Source organism: Chenopodium quinoa, unplaced genomic scaffold (assembly GCF_001683475.1).
Source record: "Chenopodium quinoa cultivar QQ74 unplaced genomic scaffold, ASM168347v1, whole genome shotgun sequence".
Lineage (NCBI taxonomy): Eukaryota > Viridiplantae > Streptophyta > Magnoliopsida > Caryophyllales > Amaranthaceae > Chenopodium > Chenopodium quinoa.
In genome coordinates, this window is record NW_018745068.1 from 355,190 (window position 1) to 365,807 (window position 10,618).

The following is a 10,618-nucleotide window of genomic DNA, read 5'->3' on the forward strand; positions in this document are numbered from 1 at the left end:
GAGTTAATGTAGAAGTATCAATTCTACCTCTTACGTGTCGGATATGACCTTGGTTGAAATATATGACCATTCATTGTAATCTATAGTTCCCACATAGGTGTTGTAAATTTTTATAACAACCAAGAACTTGTAGAGTCATCTTGACTATAAAGAACCAAGATAAAATACATTGTCCCAAAATGGTGGATTCATCAATTTGAGAGCAAGTAGCCAACTGAAAATTTGGTCCAAGACTCCAAGTATATCTAGCTAAGGGGATGTGAATTTTAGTCCTAAAACTAAAACACACAAGGATATGAATCAAACTTAATTCTATACAAGAAGATCCACCAAGAATTAAACAAGAAACTAGATTAATTAACTAAAAATCCACCTAATTAATCAACCTAAACAAATGTTTTAACTAAATGAAGCAAAACAACAATTAAAATCCATCAATTAAAATTCAAGTGTTTAAACTCAAAACAATGCAGTAATAATATGATTATTTTGTGTGTTTACAAGCCTATTTATAAGCTAGACTCTCCTAGGAAGATTAGGACAAATTCCTAATTCAAATCCTGATCAAACTAGACAACTAAACCGACTTGGAGTGCAAGCAAGCACACGATTTTGGTAACTAATCACATAAGATAGAATTTGATTAGTTATCTAAACCAACTAGAACTCTATCAAACCCTTGGATAAGATTTCAAAAAACTAATTAAAGAAACTACTGCCTAATTTAAAGAAAATAATTAAAAGCTTAAAGATCCTAATGCTTGAACCAAGAAAAACCCTTTCAAGTGAATGGTAAAAACTTGTAAGCAAAATCTAAGTAAAGAAAATTAAAGAAAGTAGTTTAGACTCCAAGAAACGCAACCAAGCAAACCGTAGCTTTGCTTTGGTATCCAAGAAAGTGTCCATGCAATGCTTGACTTGAATCAATTTTTAGAGACAAGCTATCTTGATGCATGATAAGCAAATCTTCGAAGTTCTCCATGCTTAGACTTGCATCACTAAGGAACAAAGCGAAACACAAGTTGTGGATCTTCCTTTAGAGAGCCACAATAGTCACAAGAGACTATATTTACTTGAGGCTTGACGGGCCCCACATAATCAATGCTTAAGCACTCTCACATTAATATATTTACTTGGGCTATAATAGGATTCCATTAGTTATGTCATGTATCATAAATTAGGTCAACAAATTCTTAGCTACACCTTGTGTAGCTAAGCTAGTTGAACCAACTACATGAATATAACCTTTAAAAAAAAAAACTACATGTATATAAATATATGCTTTTTATTTTTTTCCTTTCCTTATATCTTAACTCTCTCTCTTCTCTTTTCTTACCTTTATTTTCTCTCTCCTTTGTTTTCTTCTCATTTTGAAACTTTCCCTCTCCTTTATTTTCTCTATAAAAATGAGCATGTAAATACTTCACTTCAATCATTAATCTTCTTTGTCCTTCTACTTCGAGCAATCTCTAATTTATCACCATTGTAGCATTTCCCATTGTCAACATCTTAGTCACGATCGTGAGGTGATTTTGAGGGATTTTTTTTTTTTTTCGTGGTTTATAAATACGTGAATGTTATAAAATTGTTGATTTCTATCAATTTTGCATTTGTGACTCTTAATCTATCATTTTACAGATGGATAATTATTCTCTATGATGAATCAAGATAAGATTTAAGGTGGATATTTAAATTTGCAGAGTTAAAATAATTACCATGGAACTTGTGTATAATTTCCGTTAAAAAAAAAAAATGAACACGTAGTACTTTAAAAATGAACATGACGTAGTACAAAATGAACATTTAATACACTAAAAATTAACATTTAGTATAGAAAACATGAACATATTCTAACGATTTATTTTATCTTTATTTTCATTAATAATTATATACTACCTCTGGTTCGTATTATATGCAACTTTGGTGTATTATTTGTGAGATATAAGAAATTCCAAAGTTGCATATAATACGAACCGAAGGTAGTATAAAGAATTTGAGCCTATTTGAATATATGAAAATCATTATTTTTTTATGAAATGTTCATTTCATTAGGTGTGGTTTAGCTATTCAATGATTGTATGATAAGTGTTTGTTTGTAATATATGATATGTCTATTTTATATAGTGATTTACCCCCGTCCCTTGGTCATTTTTAGGAGTATTTTTGGTTTTACGGAGCTATTTTTATTGCTAATATGCGTTTTCTAGTGTTTTCGTAGCTTTGGCATTATTTTATAGGAAATTGTGGATTTAGAGCATTTCCCAGGATTATTTGAGCCACTACGACCATTGGATATGGAGCGCATTCGTATGACCATCTTCCGAAGGCCAAGACTGTGTTAGAGTGATCAAACCAGTGATTAAGGGCTCGACGATGAAGAAGAAACTGAGGCATTGGACTGGAGTTGTGAAAGTCCAAAGAAGAGTTTCGGATTGGGCCAAGAAAGGAGAGTTGTGAAACCGAGGCATTGGGCCAATCGAGGAGTCGAGGCCTTGCCCGACGGACTCGCCCGACCTGGCGAGATAGAGGAAGAAAAGTGTTGTTGCCTAGAGGCTCGCTCGACCGGGAAAGGGAGAAAAGGTGGCAACCCGGAGACGCGCCCGGCTGGGCAGTCAGGCGCCTTGTCGGTCACGTGTTTTTGAAAGGATTAGGAGTTGTTTTAACTTTGTTTAATTTAGAAACTTATTGCTTTAGCATAAATACTCTTTTGTTAAGTGCGTTTAGGACGTCATTCATTAATTAATTTCCAGATTTTAGAGTTTAAGTTTTCTTAGCAATTTGTTCTCAAAAAATTCTTTGGTTTATGCAATCCACTATTTCCGTTTATTTTGGTAACGATTTTCTTCCCTTTTATTTTTAGTAATTTTATTGCTTTGATTAATTATGTCTTGTTTAATTGATTTGCTTCGTTTGGATTTAATTATGAGTGAGTAGTTTATTTCTAGGGTTCTTGGGCATCCGTAAATGATATGAAGGGATGATTTATTATTTTTGATTGTTAATGTTTTAGATTAATTTCCTATTGATTGATTTAATGCTATGCAATTGTATTAGGCCTGGTTTAATTGTATAAGTTATGCAATATTGATTCAAGATTCGACAAATGAGAATTGATGTTTAGGCTTAGTGTCAATAGGTAGGTTAATTTATAAATGAAGTCAACATTCGAGTGATGCGATTTAATACTGCTAGATTAATTTTGTGATTGTAATAATGTAGACACCTGATTGTGTCTACCCAAAAACCAAACCCAGTGATGAGTACCTTTCACGTTTTGATTAACGAGTTCGGTAAAGAGTTGAAGAATCTAGTGAAGTTTCCTTAAGCCTTGACCATACCTGATGAGTGACATTTATGTCACTCTTAGGGGTAGTATTTAGGTCTTTTTCCTCTTATTTTTCTTAGGTTTTTCCACCTCATTATCCTCTTATGGCTTCTTTTTGTGTTGATGAAAAGTAATGCTTATTTTGATAATCTTTATGCATTATTTTATCATCCCCATGCTCTCGTGAACTTTGGTATCTTCTGCAGGTTCCGTGACGGTCCTATGCACGGTGGGAGGCCCCTTGGCCAAGCATGGAAGCCATGGACAAAGGCAAGAGGAGCAAAAGGGAAGGAGAGGAAGCAAGAAAAGGAAGTGCAAGAGGAGGTGTGGCCGAACCTCTGAAAGGTCCGGTCGAACCTTGGTGTGGTCAAACTTTTCAAAAGTTCGACCGAACCTCCAGGGTGCAGTGAAGGCAGTGTCAAACCTGTTTTCAGCAATTTTGCAGGAGAGGTCGAACCTCAAAAGTTCGACCAAACAAGGATCAGGGAGGTTCGACCGAACCTACACAGGGTCCGACCGAACCTACCCAGAGTTCGGTCGGACCTTTTCCCGATCTCAGCCAATTTTGTACGGACTATTTAAGGTCCTTTTGAGATCGTTTAAAAAAGAGGGGAGAAGGAGGACAGTAGCCTAGTTTTCAGAAACCTCTCTTAGTTTGAAACATTCCTTAGGATTAATTTAGCTTAGTTTTCATCAAATCAAATCATTGTAATAGTGAAATTCAAGAATTATTCTCAAAGTTGGGCAATTTGTATTCAACATTTGAAGCTTCAATTAGTAATTTCTCCAACCTTCTTCCTTTTAATTTCAGATTTCATTTGGTATTTGCATGTTATTTAAATCTTCTTAGTTCTTGGTAATTTGTTATTGGATGATAGTTATTTCAATTGTTAACCACTTTTCCCCAATTATTGAAGTATTTAGAACCCTAATTCTTGATTGCATGTTGATAAACATGAGTTGTGAGTAGTTTTCTTGCTAGGGGTTGGGTGAAGCTCGACCATTTGGGTTAACTATGCAAATGTGGGAGAAGCATTGATGTTTGTATTGCAATTAAATTGATTATATGAGATTGCTTGTTAGTTCCTCATGATAGGTTTAGCTACCCTTGACTAAGGAGCTTGATAGTATGATATGCCTAATTTGACATGGAAGTGTAAATTGAGTACGTCATTACTTATTGTAATTTGATTATGTATCATCTATTGCTAAACTAATGAGGAATCTAAGTTTAGTAGTGTGAGTTGTTTTCTAATTGCATGAGGTTGATTTTACATATAGTCCTTGCTATATCTTGTCTATTTCACTCCCCGTTTGCCTATTTGCCTTGGTTGAGTGGATCTCATTCCCTAGTATCTTTCATTCATTGATTTAGAACCATAGTTTGTTTGTCTTCTTGACGAACCCCTATTCACCAATTGACTTCGAGTTAGCTTAAGTGTAAAGATCTTTGGCAATCATATCCTGTTCCTTGTGGACCGAACTCTTACTTGTCATTATGCTTGGTTTGTAAGGTGTTTGTTAATAAATGTGTTTGATTGAGTGTGGAATGTACGACCGTTCTAACGCCCATCAAAATGGCGCCGTTGCCGGGGAACGGTGTTGTTGATAGCTAATTGATTACTTGAGTCTAGTTCACCATAAAAAAAATTTCAAAAAGATTGTCTCTTTTTGGCTACACTTGTATCCTTGGTACTAATTGCGTTTGTTGAGAGTGTATGCGCAGAACTCATAACAGGATCTTGGTACCTTACGATCCCGAGATTGAGCAAACTTATAGAAGGAGAAAAAGAGCCAGTTCTAGGTCGTTTACTACTCCCCCAGCTAGAGAGACCAATTTCGAGGAGGATCGAGATCAAATGGGTGACGCGGAACCACCACCTCAAAGACCTTTAAAGGAGTTGGGAACTCCGGGAGCTTATAGAGCTTCAAGCGGCATTGCTCCACCCGTTACTCAAGCCAATGACTTCGAGATTCGGCCCGCAATGATTAATTTGATTGAAAGGAGGCAATATAGTTGAGCAAAACATGAGAGCCCTCTTGCACACTTGAACGAGTTCGAAAAATATTGTAACACGATCAAGGTAAATGGGGTAACTCAAGAGTTTGTGAGACTAAAGTTGTTTCCTTTTTCTTTGATAGGAAGAGCTCTTGAATGGCTTGAGAAGGAGGTGAGGCCTAACTCCTTGAGAACTTGGGACGAGGTCACCACGGCTTTCTTAGGAAGATTCTATTCCCAAAAGAAGACGGCCGAGGCAAGAGCTTTGATCCAAGGTTTCCGTCAAAAAGCTAGTGAAACCATTTATGAAGCATGGGAACGATACAAGGAATATCAAAGGGATTGCCCTCATCATGGCATTCCGTCATATCAAGTGCTTCAAATTTTCTATGGGGGCTTGAGCCCACAAGGAAAGACTAGCTTGGATGCAGGAGCGGGTGGCCCGATTATGAACAAGACGGAGGAGCAAGTCATAGAGATAATTGAGGATGTGGTGAGGCACCACATGGATTGGCAGGAAGGAGAGAGAGATTCTCTAAACAAGGGAGGAAATGCGGTTTACTCCGTTGATCACCTTAATGCCATCAACAATTTGACCTCCCAAATCGCCAACCTTGGAAAGGAGATGACGTCTATTAAGGCAAAACTAGAGACCTCTAGTTCAACACAACAGCATCCCTCCCAATCTAAGGGGAGAGGTATGAATTCTAACTCTTCTCCCTCTACTTCTAATAACATGCCTCATGGATGTTTGTTTTGTGAAAATTGTGGGTCTTATGACCATGATACCTCTTCTTGTAATTATGATTTCCAACCCCAACCCCAATACAAAGATGGTAATGAAAATGAAAATGAACAAGTCAATGACTTGTCTTATGATAATAGACATAGGAATGACAATCAAAGATACTTACCACCAAATAGAAGAGAACAAGGGGGGAATTCCTATAACCAAAGAGGAAATGATTACGATTACCATAATCAAAATCAATGGGGAAGTAGGAACCAAAGGGACCAAAATCCCCAAGGTAACTACAACCAACAAGGTGGTTATGGTAACCATAATCATAATAATCAAGGAAACTATGGGAATCAAGGGCAATTTCACCAAGGGGGAAACTCTAATAATCGGAACAATTGGAACAACAATAATAATAGAGTTTCTTCTAATCAAAATACGTCCAATTCGAATGCTAGAGGTAATAGGGCTTCCCAAGACAACCACTATGCACAAGCACCACATAGTAGGTCTAGCTTGGAGGAAATGATGGAAAATCAAACTAAAATGTTCAATTCTTTCATGGCCTCAAGTGAAAAGAAATTTAGTGAAGTAATGACCCATAACAAAATGCTTGAAACACAAATTTCTCAATTGGCCAATGCTTTAAAAGAGGGAGCTAGCACTTCTAAACTTCCACCCCAAGGACTTGACCCCAAGAAACCGGTGAATGCTATATCAACTAGGAGTGGGAAAGTGTTGGAAGAGAGAGTCCCTAAGGAAAACAATGAGAAAGTGAACATGAGTGAGCCTCCCTTTAAAAGTGATTTTGAACAAGAGAGAGAGCAAAACCATGAGAATGAAAAGGAGAAAGAATGTGAGAAAGAAAAAGAATTTGAGAAAGAGAGAAGAGAAAAAGAGAGTGAAAAAGAAACCAAACAATTGCAAAGACTTCCATATCCCCATAAATTTGTGAGACACAAATTAGATGTGCAATTCCGAAAATTCCTTGAAACACTGAAGCAAATTCACCTTTCAATCCCTTTTACCGATGCTATCAAGCAAATGCCTAACTATGCTAGGTTTTTAAAAGATATTTTGAGTGGAAGGAGAAAGTGTGATGTGGTGGAAACGGTGAATCTCACCGAGAATTGTAGTGCTATTATCATGAATAAGATGCCACCAAAGTTAAAAGATCCCGGTAACTTTTCTATCCCATGTGCAATATACAAGATGCAAATTGATAATGCTTTGTGTGACCTAGGGGCTAGTGTTAGCCTAATGCCATACTCGGTATACCAAAGACTTGGGATAGGGGAACTTCTACCCACCAACATCACCCTTCAATTGGCCGATCGCTCTATTAAATTCCCAAAGGGTAAGGTAGAGGATGTTCCTCTAAGGGTGGGGAAGTTTGTAATCCCGGTGGATTTTGTTGTGTTAGAGATGGATGAAGATGTTAACATTCCAATAATTCTAGGAAGACCTTTTCTTGCTACTTCGGGTGCTTTAATAGATGTTCAAAGTGCTAAAATTTCACTAAAAGTAGGAGATGAGGTGATAGAATTTGATTTGAATGAGAGCATGAAATATCCAAGCTCTAGTCTTGATAATTGCATGATGATTGATACTATTGATTCTATTGTAACTTCTATGCATGAGCACTTGCTCACTACTAACGATGCCCTTGAGAATGTCCTTTTGAACAAGGAAAAGATAGGTGACCAAAGCAAAGAGATGGCATTGTATGAAGAGATGCTTGAAGGAAGTACGGAATCAAGCAATGAGCAAGTGTGCATGGGAATCACAACACATGATGCATTAGAAGTAGCTATCTCAACAGAAGGTAAGGGTGTTCCAATGGTAGAGTTGAAACCTCTACCATCACACCTAAGGTATGAGTTTCTGGGCCCCAATTCAACTTTTCCGGTTATTGTGAATTCTTCTTTGAACGAGTGCCAAACTCAAATGTTATGTGGTGTTTTGAGAGATCACCAAGGTGCTTTAGGCTATACCATAGATAACCTCAAAGGTATTAGCCCCTCTTTATGTATGCACCACATAACACTTGAGGAGGGTGCTAAGCCTTCCATTGAGAGGCAAAGGAAACTCAATCCTCAAATGGGGGAGGTGGTGAAGAAGGAAATCACCAAACTCCTTGATGCCGGCATCATCTTCCCCATTTCGAGTTCTAGATGGGTTTCCCCCGTTCATGTGGTCCCTAAAAAGGGAGGAATGACCGTAGTTGAAAATGAGAATGGTAATCTCATTTCAACTAGAACGGTGACTGGTTGGAGGATGTGCATAGACTATAGACGTCTAAATGCATCCACCAACAAGGATCATTTTCCTCTCCCTTTTATCGACCAAATGCTTGAAAGACTAACCAAGCACAAGTATTATTGCTTTCTTGATGGTTATTCGGGTTTCTTTCAAATCCCTATAAACCCGGATGACCAAGAGAAAACAACTTTTACTTGTCCCTATGGAACCTTTGCATACAGGAGGATGCCCTTCGGGCTTTGCAACGCACCGGCAACCTTCCAAAGATGCATGATGAGTATTTTTGGGGACATGCTTGAAGCCGAAATGGAAGTTTTCATGGATGATTTCTCGGTAGGGGGCCTTTCGTTCGAGGATTGTTTGTCCAACTCGGGCAAGTGCTTGACAAGATGTGAGAAGGTCAATTTGGTTTTGAATTGGGAGAAATGCCACTTTATGGTGGAAGAGGGAATTGTCCTTGGTCACAAGATTTCAAACAAAGGGATTGAGGTTGACAAGGCCAAAGTTGAAGTGATAGAAAAGCTTCCCCCACCAATCAATGTGAGAGGAGTAAGGTCATTTTTTGGGCATGCCGGGTTCTATAGGAGATTCATCAAGGATTTCTCACAAATTGCTAGACCCCTAAATGCTCTTCTTCAAAAAGATGCCATCTTTATTTTTGATGAAGAGTGTCTCCAAGCTTTCAACAAATTAAAGGAGGCTTTAATCTCAACTCCAATTGTGCAAGGGCCAAGATGGGAGTTGCCATTTGAGCTTATGTGCGATGCAAGTGATGTTGCGATTGGAGGTGTATTGGGGAAAAGGGTAGAGAAGAGGCTTCACGTGATTTACTACATGTCTAAGACCTTGAATGAAGCTCAACGGAACTACACCACAACAGAGAAAGAATTTCTTGCCGTGGTTCATGCTTTTGAGAAGTTTTGGAACTACCTCATTGGTTCCAAAACTATTGTCTACACTGATCATGAGGCTATTAGGTACCTTGTGGCAAAGAAAGAGTCCAAGCTTCTTCTTCTTCGTTGGGTGCTATCACTTCAACAATTCGATGTAGAGATTCGGGACAAAAAGGGGGCCGAAAATGTGGTTGCGGATCATCTATCCCGGTTAGAGAACGTGCAAGATAATGACGATGGGGTCCCAATTTGTGATGAGTTAAAAGATGATGTGCTTTACTTGTTGGCCGAGAAAGATCTTCCTTGGTTTGCGGATTTGGTGAACTATTTGGCTTGTGGGGAGTTTCCTCCAAATGCTTCAAGGAACCAGAAGAAGAAGTTGAAAAGGGAAGCAAGGCATTACATATGGGATGATCCGATCCTTTTCAAAAGAGGAGTAGATGGTTTACTCCGTAGATGTGTGCCAAATGATGAAGTGAAGAGCGTTTTGAAGATGTGCCACTCCGATCCTTGTGGAGGGCACATGGGTGCCAACAAAACAGCCTTCAAAGTATTACAAAGCGGGTTATGGTGGACTCAAATCTTCAAAGATTCATGGGGATTTGTGAAAACATGTGACTCTTGCCAAAGAACCGGTAATGTTTCAAAGAGAAATGAAATGCCTCAAACAACCGATTCTTGAACTTGAGGTGTTTGATGTGTGGGGCATTGATTTCATGGGACCTTTTCCCTCATCTAATGGAAATCAATACATCCTTGTGGCGGTTGATTATGTTTCTAAATGGGTTGAAGCCATTGCCTCCCCAACTAATGACCACAAGGTAGTGATGAAGATGTTCAAAAAGGTGATATTTCCAAGATTTGGGATCCCTAGAGCAGTGGTTAGCGATAATGGTTCTCATTTTATTCATAATGTGTTTCAAAAGATGCTGAGAAAGAATGGGGTCCATCAACGCTTTGGCACGACTTATCACCCACAAACAAGTGGGCAAGCGGAGGTTTCCAATCGCCAAATCAAGGTAATTCTTGAGAAAACAGTGGCTAGGAATAGGAAAGATTGGTCGGATAAGCTAGATGATGCCCTGTGGGCCTATAGAACCGCTTTCAAAACCCCCATCGGCACTACCCCCTACCGGCTTGTATATGGTAAGTCTTGTCACCTTCCGGTTGAACTTGAACACCGTGCTCAATGGGCTATCAAAAAGATCAACTTTGATTTGGCGAGTGCGGGTGAACAAAGGTGGCTAGACTTGCATGAGTTAGAGGAACTACGGATGGATGCTTATGATTGTGCAAGCTTGTACAAAACCCGGTCAAAGGAGTGGCATGACCGGCAAATTGAAAAGAAGACCTTCAATGTTGGAGATAAGGTGTTGCTTTACAATTCAAGGATGAAACTG